This window comes from Monodelphis domestica, chromosome 1 (genome assembly GCF_027887165.1).
Source record: "Monodelphis domestica isolate mMonDom1 chromosome 1, mMonDom1.pri, whole genome shotgun sequence".
NCBI lineage: Eukaryota > Metazoa > Chordata > Mammalia > Didelphimorphia > Didelphidae > Monodelphis > Monodelphis domestica.
Genome location: NC_077227.1, coordinates 353,097,457 through 353,115,865, shown reverse-complemented (window position 1 = coordinate 353,115,865; position 18,409 = coordinate 353,097,457). Strand labels below are relative to the sequence as shown.

Genomic DNA, 18,409 nt, shown 5'->3' with positions numbered 1-18,409 from the left:
AAAACATACAGAGATTATTATCTCTATGTGTAGCTTAGGTATAGCATAATAAGTACAAGGAAGTTTAGTATATTAAGGAACTAAGAAGTTAGCATGGTTGAAGGAACAACTTGTATTTTATAGTTTCCCAGTATGAATATAGCAGCTAAGTGGAAATAAGGACTATGAGACAGACATCAAATTAATTGAGAAAGGCATGGCACTGTCCTGAAGTGTGGTGGATAACAGCCACCAGAATATGGACTGGGTCAAAGTCAAAGGAATTGTTAGTTAATGACAAGAGAGAGTCTGGAAGTAGTAAAAGAAAGAAAGAAGCATTCCAACTCCCCCAACAGGAACAATGAAGTTGGAGAAAAATGAGAGAAGAATGAAAAATCAGTACCAGAAAGGATGACCAGGGAGATAGTGTTATCTGAAGAGATTCTGAAGATAGAAGGAGCATGTCTAACCCAAATCCCTTCTGATTCCATTCAAATACGTTATCTCTTCACTCATTTCCATAATGTCTTTCATGTCCCTGGAAGGCTAAGACTATTCAACCTTTCCTTCCTCTTGCTCATTTCCTTTGATTTACTTTCTCAGTCCCTAGAAAAACTGAGTCACTTTTATTGCTCTTTGACATCCTGCTTTAAAATTAAGGTTAAAAATCTGGGTCAAATTACCTATGGTGAAGAGTTTCAAACCATACATTTGTTCAAACTAGAGCAGATAGCATCTTTTAGAGCCAACAAGAATGGTGATCTTGTTCCTAGAACCTCTTAGAGGTTCCATTGATCATCAATTTCAGATTAGCCACTCGTACTCAATGGACTCATCACCCAAAGCCTCTTGGAGGTTTTGCTAATGCCCCTAATTGCTACTGCCTCTCCTAAATCCAAATAATCTTGAATTTTCTTGTATATATTTTGAATTTATTACTTATAAATGTATATATTATTGATCTTGATAGAAAATTAGCTCCTTAAAGACAGGGATTGTTTTTGTCATACCATAGGGGAAACCAAAGTCTTTGGCAAATAACAGACTATATAACTATGAGTTGGTTATTGAATTTTTTTATAATTAGCTGTTTTAAATGCTCCTAGAAATCTGCCTTCTTATACAAGTCCCCATGACAGGTTGGGAGAGATACATCATAATAGAATCAAAGAAAGTGATAAGTGGAAGAGAATTTATGATGTAGGATGTTGGTGATTTAAAATAATAACTTTAAACATAGAATTTATATTCTAAATGTCAGGGTGGAATGGAACTAAGGACATAGAATGCAAGACCTAGAAGTACCCTTAGAATGTAAAACATAATGTGTTGGAGATAGAAGGCGCCTTAGAACATAATATTTCAGACAAAGGACATCTTAGTCCCATCCTTTCATCCTATAGATAAGGACTCTGAGGTTTAGGGAGAGGAATCACTCTGAGTAAGATCACATAGTTCATTAAGGGAAAAACTGGAATATTTATTGAATTTCTCATTGAATTACATTAATTTTTATTTTGAAAAAACTCAATATACCTCTATGACAATAAAATACATATTGATTTTTGGAGGCAAATTTGAATAAGTAAATGCCCATTACAAAAGTTCCTTCATAACTCTAAAAGTATATAGTAGATTATACAATTTAAAGATTCTTTCAGATCTGATATTCCATGTCCTGTGTCCTCTTCCTCCTGTAACATAAATGTTCAATTTCCCAGTTAGTTAAGGTACTCTGTGTTCTACATTTTACATTCACACATTTTATGTTTTACATTTTAAGAGCCCTTCTGGCTCTAACATTCTATAATTCTGTTATTTTTTTTTAAATCTTTTGCGAGATGATGATCTCAGAGGAATAAAACCTAACTTTTTTCTTTTTCAGATAGATGCCTTTAGTTTTTAAAAGTCCCAGTGGAAAGGAAAGGAATGTCACACCAGGGTACAGCAGTATCCAGCCAGTTATGGAAAGTGCACAGAAAATCCATAGAGGGAACAAACTATTGATTCCTTTTTCCCTCTGCTCATTTCTTACACATAAACAGGAACCAAATGGAGACTATCTAACTCAGGAGCTCCATTCTTTGTATGGTATCAAGAACTTGCTTCTTCTTTGGTACAGGAAGTCATGGTGCCAGAAGATATTTCTTGCTTCAGGACAGTATGAGCAAAACATCAGGCCCTGCAATGAAAAAGGGAATCATTTAATTAAAGAGCCAATTATATTGAACCTAGTTAAAGAAACCTTTTAGTCCTCATCTGTACCAAGGCTCCATTTAAGACAAGAGAATGCAAAGAACACTTCATTAGTCCTTGGGGAGTACGGAGAGGCACAGAAATTCTGTAGTCCACAAAACTCTTTGACACTAAATAATATGCAAGTCATTTCTGCATTTTCACCAACTGACTTTTTTGTGTTGGTTTTCATTTTTATCAGCCACAGGAATGGAGTACACTGGGCTTATGAACCTTGACAAGAGAGAGGATAGGAAAGAATATGACCATGAGTATTATGTTGATGTTTTATAATAGTAGCAAATATCTATACAGAAGATGAAAGTGATAAAATTTAAATGGAGATGATTGCATAATAATATTATTGTTACTGTATGAGAGACTTTCTTGTCATATGAAGGGTCTGAATACAATTTAGAGATCTCTCCCTTCAGCTCTTTTCTCCTACCCAGGTCATATCTGGGTACATTGATATTTGTCACTCCCCATGCATGGTCATCAGCATCCCCTTGCAAGCACTGAGGTTCACAAGAGTCAAAACATACAACTCTTTTTTAAAAAATTAAAGAATTTATATCCAACTCCATAGATAGGCAATAGATTCCTATTAAGCAACATTCCACTTAGAGAATTCTGGTTAAATACTCTCCTGGTTAAAGCTTTAGAAAAGAGAAGCAGCACAAGTTGGCTACTTATTATTCTGTGGTTCCCTTTAGCTCACATGAAATAGTGGTTCCTGTTTGTAGCTTCCTCATTGTTCCCTTCCCAATATCCTGTGTATGGGTATGTCTAAGAGCTCCTCTCCTGGTACCATTATTTCAACTCCTATAGTTCAAATACTCTTCTGATGTCTTCAGTTCTACCACTTTCTAGCTGATTGCAATTATAGCTTCCCCAGTGACCTCATTCTCTCTCCAGACCAGGAAGGACAGATGAGAAACATCCTAGCTTGAAACCATCTCACAGACCAAGGTCACATAGTTTGTTAAAAGAAAAACTAGAATAATAACTGAATTCTCATTTTGAATTATATTAACTTTTGCTTTGTTTTGGAAAAAAAAACTCAATGTGTCCCTATGAGACCAAAATATATGTTGATTTTCAGTGTAAATTCTGATTAAGCCCTTGGCTCGTATGGAGTAAGTCACTCTGCACCCTCTCCTCACAGCATCTTACTGTCTTTTAGCTGGAAAATACACCTTAGGACCGACCTTAGAATCAAAGAATCTACAATTTTTTTGAAAACCTTTAGTGCCTTGATGTCTTATGATACCTGTTCTACCTTGTCAATGGACTCTGAGTGCTACAGTCAGGGTCCTTCTTATGCTATTCAAATGGGTCCCAGTCTTGAGCCTCATATAGGGTTGTAGGGAATAAAGGCTGCCAATCGTTCATCTCATGTCTCCATATCATGTCTTATACTAACTTTGGAATATCAATGTTGGATCTTAAAATTCAAAAAGTTGGAAATCTTAAAAACGTGAATATCCTTGCTTTCCCCCTCAGACTTCCTCACCAAAGTGGTATTTCTCAAGCACAGAAATAACCACAGCTCTCTCCTGTTCAACAAACTTCAAGATCAAAGACTGCACTTCTTGGTATATAAAACAATTGGGCTACAACCCTACTATTTCAGCTTAATACATAACTCTCATTTACTCATTAAAAAAAAAAAAAACTCTTACCTTCTGTCTTAGAATCAATATTGTGTACTCTTGCCAAGGCAGAAGAGTTCCACAGCAATGGTGAGTTGCCCAGGGTCATACAACTAGGAAATATCTGAGTCCAAATTTGAACACAGGACCTCTCATCTCTAGACCTGACTCTCAATCTGTTGAGCCACCTACCTGTCCCCTCACCCAATTTACTCTTTAGTCCAGCAAACTGTCCATCTTATTGTTCCTCACATATGAAATTCCATTCCATTTCCATGTATTTACACAAATGATTCCCCCATGCTGCAATGCATTCCTCCTCTCATGTCTTATACTCACATCGGGAGCTCAGCCTCTTTGATTTTTGATTCCTTGAATGCCAAATTTAAGCACTAACTCCTGTATAAGGTCTTTGCTAATCCATCCAGCTCCTGTTACCTTTCCTAAAAAATACCCTGCATGTACACACATATATGTATACACACATGATTTATATGTCCTCATATCTATGTATGCATAAATGTGCACTTATGTGGTTGTTATGTGCATTGTAGATGTGTTGTCCTCCTATGGCAGAACTCCCCATTTTTTCAGTGCCTACATATCTTGATTTTTAATGCTCCCTATTCATTCAAAGATAATGAATTTTAGAGTTTACCATGCAGACAGGCATGTAGGAAATAAAATTAAAATTAAATAAATTTTCATAAATAAACCTATATAGGGGGCAGCTGGGTAGCTCAGTGTATTGAGAGACAGACCTAGAGACAGGAGGTCCTGGGTTCAAAACTGGTCTCAGATATTTCCCAGCTGTGTGACCCTGGGCAAGTCACTTAACCCTCATTATTTTAGACCTTACTGCTCTTCTGCCTTGGAACCAATAAACAGTATTGATTCCAAGATGGAAGGTAAGGGTTTTAAAACAAACAAATAAATAAGTACATAAACCTATATAACATATGGACACAATAGCATAAAGTTGTTAGTAGTTTATCAGAACACAGTCAAATAAATTAGTGAGACCTTTGATTCTGTTTCTTGCTGATCATGTTTTATTCTTCATATTGTTTCTGAAAGAGATTCTCATGCGTAATGTTCAGCCTACAGTTTGTTTCTTGCTTTGATTGAGACCAGAATGAAGAATACTGATTTCCAGAGATAAGTTTTTATAAATGGAATTTGGGGTCTAGTGAATAAATCTAAGTAAGAAAGAGATATGCTTCTCCAATAGTATTCCAAAAAATTGTAGCTTTATTGTTTGGAAATCAATTCAAAGCCTCTGGAGAGTGTTGAGATCAACTGAATCATATTTCAATGGGTCAATGTCACTGGGTTTTTCCCCTGGCTTTTTATAAGGAGTTTCCTATGCAAACCTCATTCATTTGGATTGGTTCAATCAGTGCTAATCCTTCAATTGTCTCTAAAAATGTCCATCCCTTGTCCTACCTACCCATTCCTCCTCATCTGCCTTTCTCTAAAGCAATTTTCTCACGAGCATTACTATTGTTGGGGATATTTCAATAACAAAATCTAGTTACATATCAAATATTCCATGCGTCCCCTTGACAAGTTTCTCATTCTCCCAAGGGATATGCATGTACCATTTTGAGAACTCCTCTACTATAGAAGGTAAGCTGCTTGAAGGCAGGAACTTTTTCAGTTATCTTTGTTGTCATCAATGCCTAGAACATAATTGAGGCATAATAAATACTTTTTGATTGACTAATTAATTGATTGCCCTCTAGTAGAGCTTGGCCAAATAACTCAAATCATTCTACAGTTAAATGGGAGTGAGAGAAAAGAGTCATTTTTTCCAATGGAAGTGTTATAGAATCTCCTTAATAGCAGCTATATGGCACAGTAAAAAGAGTGCTGAATCTGTGAGTCTATATGACCCTATGCGTGTTGCTTAGCTACCACCTGACTCAATGTCCTCCTCAGTAAAATCAGAATAATAATACCTATCTCCCAGGGTTGTTGTAAAAATAAAATGAGATGATTATAAAGGACTTTGCAAACCTTAAAGCACTATATAAATGCTATTTATACTATATGCTACTATATATGCTATATTGTACAAGTGCTAAATTAGTACTATAGTAAAAGAAAGTTATTATTCTTATAACATTTTCACTTATTAATCATTATTATGTAATAGTAATGAAAGACAGAGTTGTATAGTGGTTAGAGAGTTAGTCTTGGGCAGGAAACTTTGGGCCCAAGTTCCACATCTGAAACATACGGGCTATATGACCTAGGCAAGGCTTTTAACCTCTCCATGTCCCAGGAAAATCTCATAGGTTTATAAATTGAACATTGCAGAGCTGCAATGATAGAAGGAGGTCCATTATCTTGAATTTCTTAAATGAAATGAATTTATGGAGTCACACTCTATTATACACCCAAAAAAGTATTTTTTCCCACATGTAGACTGTAAGAGCTAGAAAGAACTAAGGACATTGAATTTTAGAATTTGCAGGTTCCTTGCAAAAGAAATTACCAGAGCTGAAAGAAGCCTGAGAAATCATCTAATTCAATCTTCTCATTTTACTTGAGAAAGAAACTGGGGGCAACTGGGTGACTCAGTGAATTGAGAGCCAAGCCTGGAGAAAGGAAGTCCTAGGTTCAAATCTGACCTCAGACACTTCCTAGCTGTGTGACCCTGGCCAAGTCACTTACTCCCCGTTGTCTACCCCTTACCATACTTTTGCCTTAGAACCAAAACTCAGTATTGATTCTAAGATGGAAGGTAAAGGTTTAGAAGGAAAAAAAAAAGGAAGAAGAAGAAGGAAACTAAATCATACTAACTACTTGAGTGGCAAAACTGGACTTCAACCAGAGTCTTCTTGTTTCAATACCAGGATTTTTCCAGGGCACCATAACATCCTTTTTAATAGGGAAATATGGTTCCCCTTAGACTCTGCTATTGTTTCTCTATGAAATAAGCAGCCTGAGCCAGTCTAGAGGGATATGAAATCCCCATCTATCAAAGCAGACAGAGATAGTGGTTTTGCTGTCCCTGGTTACGTTTTAATCAGCCTAGGCCCAGACACGCATTCTGTGCCCTCATAAAGAATGTTTCCGGAGTGCCCCTTTTGTTTCTGAGAAACCTGGAGTCTTCTACAGGTAATTGGACTAATTTTCAGTTGATCATTGAAGGGAGAAGAGAAAAGGCAGAGTAAGGAGGGGTGGTTGCTAGGAAACTGATTTGCATTTCATATTCAGAAAATTGCACTAAAGAAATTATTTCAATTTATTCAATTAGAGAAGAGGAAAGAGCATCTCCTTAGCCCTAAGTTGATCTGGCCCAGTCTTTATCCAATGGCTATTGGGTAAAGTCCAAAGAACAGAACTTGAGGAAGGATTGTGGATGGCCCTGAAGAACCAAATTCCCATTCCTAGAGATCTAGCCCAAAGGAAATACCTTCCTGATCATTATCTTCCTAGGCCTTGAGTTGAGAATGCTAGGATTTTGTACCCTCTGGTCTTAGTTCATAGTCCTCTGTTATCTTATCCCTAGGCTAGAGGCGAATCTAGATGTATCAGTATAAAGTTCTGTCTCTGCCAGAGTTAAACTCAAGATAAAATTCTCAGTCCCATTTTTTCCTCTCTCATGAGTCAGAATCAGAGAATTGCAGGATCTCAGAGTGAGAAAGGACCCTATAAGGCAACTAACTAGTCCAGTGCTTACATGACAAGAAATCCCTCCACATCTTGAAGATATTAAAAATGACCCTGTGAACTTTGTTAGAGGACTTGTGATAATTGGGAAATCACAACCTTCTAAGAAAGACCATTTTCAGACAGCTTTAATTATTGAAAGCATTACACTGAAACCAAATCTATCTCGCTGAAAACTCCCCCTACCCCTGCTAGACTTGTCCTCTAAAGGCAAAAAGAATTCAGTCCATGGCAAGTCGAAAAATACAAATGAGAAACTTTTCCATATGATAGCTTTTCTAAAGGGGAAATCATGTCCCTTTAAGTATTAAATTCACATCAGTTCTTTCTACCACTCTTCACATATCATGGTTCTCCAACTATCCTGGTCATTCTCTTTTAGGCCCATCCCAGTTTGTAAATAACCTTCCTTAAAAATTATTTCTATAACCAAAACCAAAAATGCAGATGAGACCTGATTAGGAACATGTTCAACAAAAACTAGAATCTAGAAAAGTACTACTCTGATAACTCATCATGCTGTGAAGTAGATTCTGGCTCTTAAAGGCCTGTATCTGGGCAAACTCTGATAGATCTTACCAGAAGAAGCCATGTCTGTTGTTTGACAAAACCAATTAGTCAGTCAATAAGCATGTATTAAGTGTATGCTGAGTGCCAGACATTGTACCAAATACTAGGAATACAAGGAAAGGCAAAACACAGTCTGCCCTCAAGGAGCTAAGAGTCTAATGGAGGAGATGAGAAACAGATATGTACAGATAAGCTTTATACAGTCAGTATATGTGAGAACTACAACTGAAAGGGACTAGGATTGAGTGGTTGTGGATATTTTCCTGCAAATGGTGGGATTTTAGTTGAGACTTGCATGAATGTAGGGAAGTCAGGAGGGAGAGAATTCTAGGTATGGGGGACAGCAAGGAAAAAATGTCCAGAGCTGAGAAATGGAGGATCTTGTTCATAGAGTAGCAAAGAGGTCAGTGTCCTTGGATTAAAGAGTACATTGGTGGGGGAATAAAGTAAAGGAAGAATGAAAGGGGGAAGGGTTGATTATGAAGGTCTTTGAAATCCAAATGGAGGATTTCATATTTGGAGATAGGGATAGGAAGCCGCTGAAGTTTAGTGAGTAGGGTGATGACATGGTCAGATACTTAACTGTAACAACTGACTCGCATAAATATTGACAATTTTAGCATGTTTTAAACTAGAATATATTTTTTAATGTTGCAAGTAAATGGAAGGAAAACTCTTATGTACCCTCCAAAGAGGCAAATTAAAGAGTAAATAAAACCCATAGACCTTCACTCATGTGATTGAACTGTTTGGATATAAAGGCAATAAGATTCCAATTGTATTAACTTGGGAAAGTGATAAAAAAAAAAACAACTGGCCAAATTGTGTCTAAAGAAGGCCTTTCTGCTAGATGCCCTTCCTGATGCTGTATTATTCATTATATTTCTCCTACCACCACAAAGGTAAAGGTCATTTGTGTGATTTTAGAATAGACATTTGATATTCACTACAATCCTTCACTGATTGGAGATCTCCAGGTCAGCCAAGTAGGGCTTTTGTTAATTCTTCCACTGTAGTATGATACTGGTAGTACTTGTGTTCTCTTTGAAGAGATTCTTCTCTCTCTGGTCAGTTAAGACCAAAATTTAGAATTCCGGAACTCGACTCTCACGAGGCTAGAAATGATTATTTTTCAAAGATCTCTAGTAACTGACATGCTCAGGGAAGAAAACTACAAAAGAAGGCAGCCAGGGACTTAAGATCCCATCTCAGGCTCACTTAGGCAAACACAGACTGATAGCTAATATCAGATGCATCTCAAGTAAGCCACTACTATTGTTAGGGGTACAGTGGTGCTGGGAGTAGGGGAGTGAAAGGGAAAAAAATTCCCTACCCCTTACTGAAAATCAAAGGTAAAGGCAATGCTGGCAAAGTCCCAAAAGACAAGACACAAGATAGGGTGGAGCCTTTTCCACGCCTCTTCTGATGGGTCATGTATGTATAGACAGATGGCATTCATTTATTTGTGAGAATCTGTTCCCATAATTCTCATTGGCCAACCATTTGCACAACAAATTGTGGGAACAATAAAGGGTTTTTATGTCATTCCAAAACAGTCCATGTCCCTCGTTCAAGGAGCCAGAGCCAACATCCTGCTTCCTGGGGGGATGCCTTTTTCTGACAAAGGTCTGAACACTTTAATGTCATCAAATAGATTGGGGGGAAGGAGAATTCAATTGACCAAGTATCACCTGCTATGTGTATAATGAATTCATTGGACAATATCTTCTGTGGTTCCTTCTAGCTCTAAAATCTGTGACCTTTTTCTTTGATCCCTATTTTACCAAAATGGAAACTGAAACTATGTAAAGAATCTTTGACTTGCCCATAGTCATACAGATAGTAATTATTTGAATCATACTCTACCCTAGACTACAGACTATAAATTCAGTAAGCTTTTCCCACAATGGCATTGCTACTTTTCATAGATGTGTGTGGTAGAGACTTGAAGAGAAGTCCTCTCTCTCTCTCCATACCTCTACCACATGTGCAACCAAAGTTTTATATTAATTGAGTTGAATTGAATCTCTCCTATGTCCTACAGCTTTCCTGGCACTTTAGGAACATAATAATAGATCAAAAGCTGCTTAACAGACAGGTCCAAGTGAAGAGTAGTAGATGCAGAACTATTATGCCACTGGCCACTTAAGATAAAAGGAAATGAGGATAAGGTAGGGGACTCTAAGCCTGGAATCAGGAAGATCTGAGTTCAAATCCAGCCTGTGACAGATATTAGCTGTTTGACTCTGGGCAAGTCGTTTATCACCATTTGCTTCAGTCTCTTAATTTGTAAAATGAGTTGGATAAGGAAATGGCAAACCACTCCAGTATCTTTGCCAAGAAAACCCCAAATGGGGTTATGAAGGGTTGGATATGAATGAAATGACTGAACGACATCTTAGAAAGATCAGCGTAAATTAATGGAGAAATAGAATTCAATTTACCAAAGTCCTGTTTACACGCAACTTTATAGGAATACTCCTTTTACTTATAACTTTCATGAACCAAGTAAAATAAATACTGCCACAGGCTCTGGAATGAGTCATAGATCAACACAAAACTCAAACTTGCTATGTCAGTCATACCAATTCAATTCCTGGAATAAAATTTCACAGGATTGTACTTTCCAGGAATCCAATTTCACAGTATGTTGGCCATTTTCAGTTCAATTTCTAGCTACATAATCATTTAGGGATTCAACATAAGGTAGTAGAAAGAGCCCAGGATTGGAAATTGGGACCCCAAGTTCAATTTCTGGCTTTATCGCTTTATAGCTTCATGACCTAGATTAGATATTTCATATCTTCAGGTGTCAGTTTCTTCATCTGTCAAATAGGAATCACTGAATTCTTAAAGCTTGTTTGAACTTTAAAGATCACCTCATCTTATAGATAAGACTGACGCTTTTGGAATGACTTGAGCAAAATCAAATAAATAGTAAGAAGCAGGGTTATTGGATAATTATATCTTTTGGGATAACCAAATGAGACAACCAATATGAATTATTTTACATAAAATGCCATAGAAATGTCAGTTTTTAATGTTTATGTTGACCAGACATCTAACCAAGACATGCTCATTGCTGGAAACAAGCTGGGTCAGTGGAAAAGAGTAAAGAGAGTTTAACTCCACAAGGGGGATAAAAGTTTAAAATCATGAAAAACATATGAGAAAGAAAGCCAGAGTCTAGATGTCTCGCTTTATTTTTTAAGTTACTGATTTCATTATCTATGTGGAAACCCTCTACCCTAATATAGCTTGTTATCTTAAGAGATGCCAACGATGATGAAATAATAATTGACTTAGGACCACATCTAGTATGTGACTCATTACTTGAATGGAAGTCTTCCAGATTCCACAGCAAGTCATCTATCCCCTACAGCTGCCTTAAACCTCTCTAAATCTTTATAATGTTTACTATGTAGTAGCATTTTCAATCTTCATAATAGCCCAGGATAATAATGTAAATAAATAATATAAATATCCATTTTATGGATAAGGAAACTGAGACTCAGAGACATAAATTGAGTTGCCCGTGGTCACACAGGTAGAAAATAACAAAGCATGGATTTGAACCTCAGTTTTCTGACTTCATCCAATCCAGACCAATGATCCTTACACTATACCAAGCTACTTTGGGTCTGAAAGTATATTGCTATTGCAAAGCCAGTTATTAACAGTTAAATGTCCCTGGATAAGTTCATATCCTATAATTCCACTATCAGAGAGTTGATGTTGAAGTCAGAATGAGAAGCCAAATCTCTTGACTTAAGGCCTGTACACCAGCCACCATAATGTCTTTGGGTAGATTAAAATGATTTTGGAATTTTAAGTCCTACAAATAGCTTACTGTAAGAAAATCACAGATACCAGTGGCAGAATTATTTCCAATCAGCAGAGAATTATACCTACCTTCAACAATCTAGGAGACCTAAAGGAAGGGGAAAGTTGGCTTTGATTTCAACACCTTCCTGCTACACCACCTACAAACTGCCATAGTTATAGTATTCCATCTAGATCTATACTGCCTGCCCTGGAGTTGTGACATCCTGAGCAGAGAGTTCACCAGCCCTAGCCACCAACCATGCTTTATTATCACCTTTCTACCAAGCTACCCTATAGGCATCTCCACTACCACCAAATCTCTCCCCATCCTTCATGTACTGCTGCTACCTTTTGTTTTGAGAACAATAATCAAGATAACACTGGCATTGCTTCTGGAAATGACAAGTCAGTGAATTTCCCTAAGTCTCAACTCATCATCCTTGTGACTTCTCAGACCAAACATACCTCACTGGCCACCCACTCCCTATGTCATCTTTCCCTAATAGAATGAAGTAAACTCCCTGAGTAGAGCAACCTTCCATATTTTTAGCCCAAGTTCTAATTATTCTTTGGTATTTTGGTACCATCAGAAAATTGAATCTTCCAAACAGTCTGAGCCATAGACAATAAATCCTCTTCAACAAAATCTCAATTCCTTAATTACTTAATTGGATCCATGGCTTTTTCAAGTTATTGATTCCCATTTATTTTAATTCAGGGCAGTGTGAGCATAGGGTATGGATTTTACCTTGTCATATTTATCTGCATTTATGCCTCTGTCTTCTGTCACTATATATATATATATATATATACATATATATATATATATATATATATATATATATATACCCTCTTGAGGGTCCAGTAAGAAATAGTTAAATGCTGTTGGAGGTGCCCTGATCTGAAAATCAAAAGACCTGGGTGTCAATTTAGATTCTATCACAGAATTTCTGGGTGAGATAAGCCATATACTTTTCTCTAGATTTCTGCTTCTTCTGTAAGATGAGATCTAAATAAGTCTCAATTCCTGGCAAATTCCTAGAATCATAGACCTAGAAGGAACGCCTTCACTTTAAAAAGGAAGAAACTGAGGTTCAAGAAGTTGAAATGGTGTATAAAAGGAGGCTTTTTGGCTTTGAGTGGCTCAGGGGATAGGTAGCCAGGCATGGAGAAGGGAAATGCTGGGTTCAAATCTGACCTCAGATACTTCCTAGCCATTTGACCCTTGGAAAGTCACTTGAACACAGTTACCTAGACCTTTACCACTCTTTTGCCTTTGAAATGATACTTAGTATCCATTCTAAGACAGAAGGAGAGAAGAGAAAAGAAAAGATGAGAAGAGAAGAGAAGAGAAGAGAAGAGAAGAGAAGAGAAGAGAAGAGAAGAGAAGAGAAGAGAAGAGAAGAGAAGAGAAGAGAAGAGAAGAGAAGAGAAGAGAAGAGAAGAGAAGAGAAGAGAAGAGGAGAGGAGAGGAGAGGAGAGGAGAGGAGAGGAGAGGAGAGGAGAGGAGAGGAGAGGAGAGGAGAGGAGAGGAGAGGAGAGGAGAGGAGAGGAGAGGAGAGGAGAGGAGAGGAGAGAAGAGAAGAGGAGAGGAGAGGAGAGGAGAGGAGAGGAGAGCAGAGCAGAGCAGAGCAGAGCAGAGCAGAGCAGAGCAGAGGAGAGCAGAGCAGAGGAGAGCAGAGCAGAGGAGAGCAGAGCAGAGGAGAGGAGAGGAGAGGAGAGGAGAGGAGAACAGAGGAGAGGAGAGCAGAGGAGAGGAGAGGAGAGGAGAGCAGAGCAGAGCAGAGCAGAGGAGAGCAGAGCAGAGGAGAGCAGAGCAGAGAAGAGGAGAGCAGAGAAGAGGAGAGCAGAGCAGAGGAGAGCAGAGAAAAGAAAAGAAAAAGAGAGGGAAAAAGAAGTTATTTTCATGGATAGATTCCTCAATTCCTGACCTACCACTATATCCAGGGTATAGAGGGGAGAGATATAGTTGTTCATTTTAATTCTTAAGGGAAAAAAAAGTAATTTTAAAAAATAACAAAGCTGGTGAAAGCTCACTGCCTTCCTTCTTTTAATTATTTTGTATTTATTCTATATTTAGTATACTTTGTATATATTTGCTTGCACATTGTCTCCTCTATTAGAAGGTAAGCTCCTTGTGGGCAGGGACTGTCATTTGCCTCTTTTTCTATCCCCATCATTTAGCACTGTTCTAAATGATAGTCCCTGGAACATAGTAGGCACATAATAAATGCTGACTGATTGATTAAACTTTAAAATGCTATAGGGAAAGAAAACTATTATTTTTATTTTTATTAAATTAGATTTGAATGAAAGCATTATATAAATATGTTATTGATCTCCTTGACATTCATCCCATAAGGTATATTCCTTCCTCCTTTCTCATCCTAAAGGAAACACCCTGGTAACATTTGTCATACATTGTAAATGTGCCTGGCTAAAAGATAACTGGTGTCTAGTCACTGAGTCCCAGAGCTGGCTCTCTCTAGGCCCATGATGGCAAACCTTTGACACATGTGTCAGCACTGACACGCATAGCCATTTTTGATGACATGTGGCCACATGTGGGCTCAGAGTGCCTTGGGGTCCAGGAGCTCTGGCATTCCCACAGCTGTGGCCATGGCCATGTCCCAGCCTGGCCCAGAGGAGGGATTACTCCACTCACTGGCACAGGGGTGGGGGGTGAGCCACAGGCAGCATGGGTCAGGCAGCTAGGGTCAGTGGTGCTCCCGAGAGAGTGGGGAAGAGGAGTGCTAAAGAAGGAAGGCTGGCTGTTGGGCTGCAGCTGCTGCTCTTGCAGAACCCAGGGCAAGAAGGCTAGGGAGGGCTGGGGCCGGGTTGCTGGATGGCTGGGCAGGGTTCTGGCCCACTTGCAATGGAGGAGTGCTTGGAACCCATTACCAGACACTTTTAGCACCCTGAAAAATATAGAAATGACTTTACTCACCATTTTTCCCTCTACGTATTTTTGTGAGACCTTATTTTCAGTGTTAAATAATATCAAAACCAACAAAAGAAAAAGATTGACAGATGAAATTAGTTGCTTGGGCTTGAAGTATACAAAATATCAACCTTCAATTGAAATGAAATGAAATTCAGCAACAAAATTGTTAGTGACAAAAATGTCACTAATAGGCAGGTTAGTTAAAGAATTCCCCTTCCCCCTCCCTTATCTTAGTTCACAGCATCCCACACAAGTTAAATAATATCAAGACCAACAAAAGAAACAGATTGACAGATGAACAAAGAAGTCACTAAGCAGGTAAGTTAATTAGTTTTTGGTTTATTAAATACAGTTATATATTACAATTATACATTTTTGTTGCCTAAACTATAAATATCATGAAATTATAAGTTTTTTCTCAAAGTGACACACCATCTGAGTTATTCTTGGTTTTTTGGCAAATTTTGACACACCAAGATCAAAAGATTACCCATCGCTGCTCTAGGCCATACGTGGCTGCTGCACAGTTTAGCTCATTGGCCACTAGAGATCACCCTTGTACCATAGAAAGCATCTCAGAAGCCAGTCAGTTGTTTAACCAACAGCTTCAATTTTTATTTTTTCCCCCTGATTCTAAGAAAAGACCCTCCAGAATCTATCTCATGGAATCACTCAAGATCCTTTTGTTTTTACTTCATTTCAAAATATTAATACCACTTAAAACCCAAGTCTCCAACTGGAAGATATTCTGTTAAGCTCTAATCTCTACACAGTCCCAAAATCTCACAAAGGTATATTCTTTCTCCCAGGACTCCACACTCCCTATCTTGCCACCCTACCCAGGATATAAAAGGGGGAAAACATGATTAATCTTGATTTTTTAAAAAAGATCAAAGTAATTTTTAATAGTGTTGATCAAAGTTCTAATTTTTATAGAATTTTAATGAGACAATTCTTTGCAGTATTAGTATCCCTATTTTACAATTACAAATATCAAATCAAGCAGATTATAAGTAGGAGAGGCTATGTTTGACAACAAAAGAAAAAAGTTATCCTGAACCACTAGATAAGTTGACTCAAATTCATATATCACTTCCTACCCCCATACTGATCCCGAAGGATACAAAAAAAGACACTAATACTATCCATGCTCACACATAATCTTATAGAGGATGCAACACACAATATATATGTATATATATATATATATACATATACACACACAGTTTAACTGAGAAGCAATCTCAAAAGGAAGGCACTGGCATGGGAGTGTGGAAAAAGACTATATAACCTGTCAACTTTCACTATTAGAGATCAAAAGGCTCATTAATTTTGAGATGGAAAGGATCTGATGTCATTAAGTCCAATTCTGAAATTATACAGATGAAGAAGATGAGTCTCAGAGCCTTTTCTAGGGTCAAACAGGAGCCATAATTTGAATCCAAGTCTACTATCTCTAAACTCAGGTTTCTGTGTATTATTATACCATGCTTCTTTGGATCCTTAAGGCTTTTGGTCTTCCTGAGTGTATTATTAAAATATAAATCACTATGAATCAGTTTATACCTTACTTAATAAAAATAATACTGGCAGGCAGGATGCTTGGGGATCTTATGAATTAACAAGGTAACCACCAAGTCTGGAAATATCCTTTTCTCAGGATCACTTGTGCCCAGAAAAGGTAGTAAAAAAGCAGAAGGAAGGCAGGAATTTGAAGTCATCTCATGTTTGCCTAGGCAAGCACATGTTTCCTATTGACATGTGCTTCACCTGTGAGGCACCTTTTGCCAAGTGGGTAGGAGGAAAGTAGGGAAAAGAAAGCTCTATCCCCAATACACTTTTCAATAACCAGATCAGACTAGAGATCTAATTAGTCAGTGGATGAATCAAGAATTTCCTGTGTCATCTCAACAAGAATCTCCTCTTCTCACACTCTGCTCTACTCACACATATTTAGAATCAAATCTTTAATAGAGACATATTAAAATTGTGCCTGAAAGATTTTATGCCAATTTCATCTGTCTTGATTTATGTATTTTCATTTACATCAGTTAATATAATAATATAAAACAAACTAAATTGTTGTTAATCATTGACAGAAGAGCATTGTTAGAAAATGGAATGGTCTAACTATATAGCCTTCTATCATAAATACATTAGTAAAATGCATAGATAAGAGTAGCTAATTGCCACTTTGGAAAGAAGATTGGGTTTAGCTCTAAGGGGATAAGTGAAAAAAGACAAGATCAGACAACAGAGAGAGGAGAATTGAGGATAAAAAAGCATGAAGTCTCAGAATTGGAAGGAACCTCAGAAGGTCCTTTCTCTGAACAAGCATCTATTCTACAATATTTTCAAATGGTTGTTAAGCCTCTGACTGAACCTCTGACTCTCAAGACAAGCCTGTTTTTAAACCTAGGACCTCTGAAGTCAAATCATTCCACTCTTAGAAAGCTCTAATTGCTGGGAAGTAATTTTTAAAAATTAATTCTCTTTGCATTGTGCCTAAATATGTCTTTGTAATGTAAGACCCATTTCTTCTAGTCTTCACCTCTGTGACCAACTGGAATAAGTTCCAGATGCCATTAATTCATATTCTGAAAAATAGCTATGATGCCATTTCTTTTAAAAATTATTTTTATATTTCTCTTTTCCAGATCATATATAGATAGAATTTTTAATAACCATTTTTTGACATTTTTCAGTCCATGTTCTCTCCTTTCTTCCTACTCTTCCCCCTCCCCAGCATAGCAGGTAATACAGTATAAGTTATACACATACAATCATGCAATACCTATTTCCATGTTCTTCATGTTGTGAAAGAAGACGTATATCACTAATACAAGAAAAAACTCTTGGAAGAAATAAAGTGAAAAATCATTTGCTCCCATCTGCATTCAGACTCCATCCATTTCTTTGACAGTAGTAGATGACTTTTTTAATCATGAGTCTTCTGGAGTTGTCTTGGATCTTGGCCTTGCTGATAATAGTGAAGTAATTCACAGTTAATCATTGTACATTATTGATGTTACTGTGTACAATGTTCTCCTGGTTCTGCTCACTTCACTTTGCATCACTTCATATGTCTTTCCAGGTTTTTTAATAGCATAATAATATTTCATAACAGTCATGTACCACAACTTCTTCAACCATTCCACAATTAATAGATATCCCTTCAATTTTCAATTCTTTGTCACCACAAAAAGAGTTGCTATAAATATCTTTGTACAAGTAGGTCCCTTTCCTCTATTTTGAATCTCTTTGGAATATAGACCTATTAGTGGTACTACTGATATTCAGTTTTATGGCCCTTTGGGTTTGGTTCCAAATTGCTCTTTAGAGTTGTTGCATCAGTTCACAGTTCTACCAACAATGTATTAGTGTCCCAATTTTCCCATATCCTTTCTACATCATTTTCCTTTTTTGTCATATTAGTCAATCTGATAGGTGTGGGAGGTTATCCTTAGAGTTGTTTTAACTTATGTTTCTCTCATTAATAGTGAACTGAAACATTTTCATA

General features: G+C 37.3%; 1 long non-coding RNA gene across 1 annotated transcript in view; it reads right to left on the bottom strand.

Moving 5' to 3' along the window:
* Positions 1-1,467: 1,467 nt before the first annotated feature.
* LOC103096644 (uncharacterized) overlaps positions 1,468-18,409 on the bottom strand; it is a 171,267-nt gene continuing 154,325 nt past the window's right edge. The window contains exon 4 of the long non-coding RNA XR_008915144.1: positions 1,468-2,161. This is a non-coding gene — a long non-coding RNA (uncharacterized LOC103096644). The remainder of the gene's footprint in view (positions 2,162-18,409) is intronic.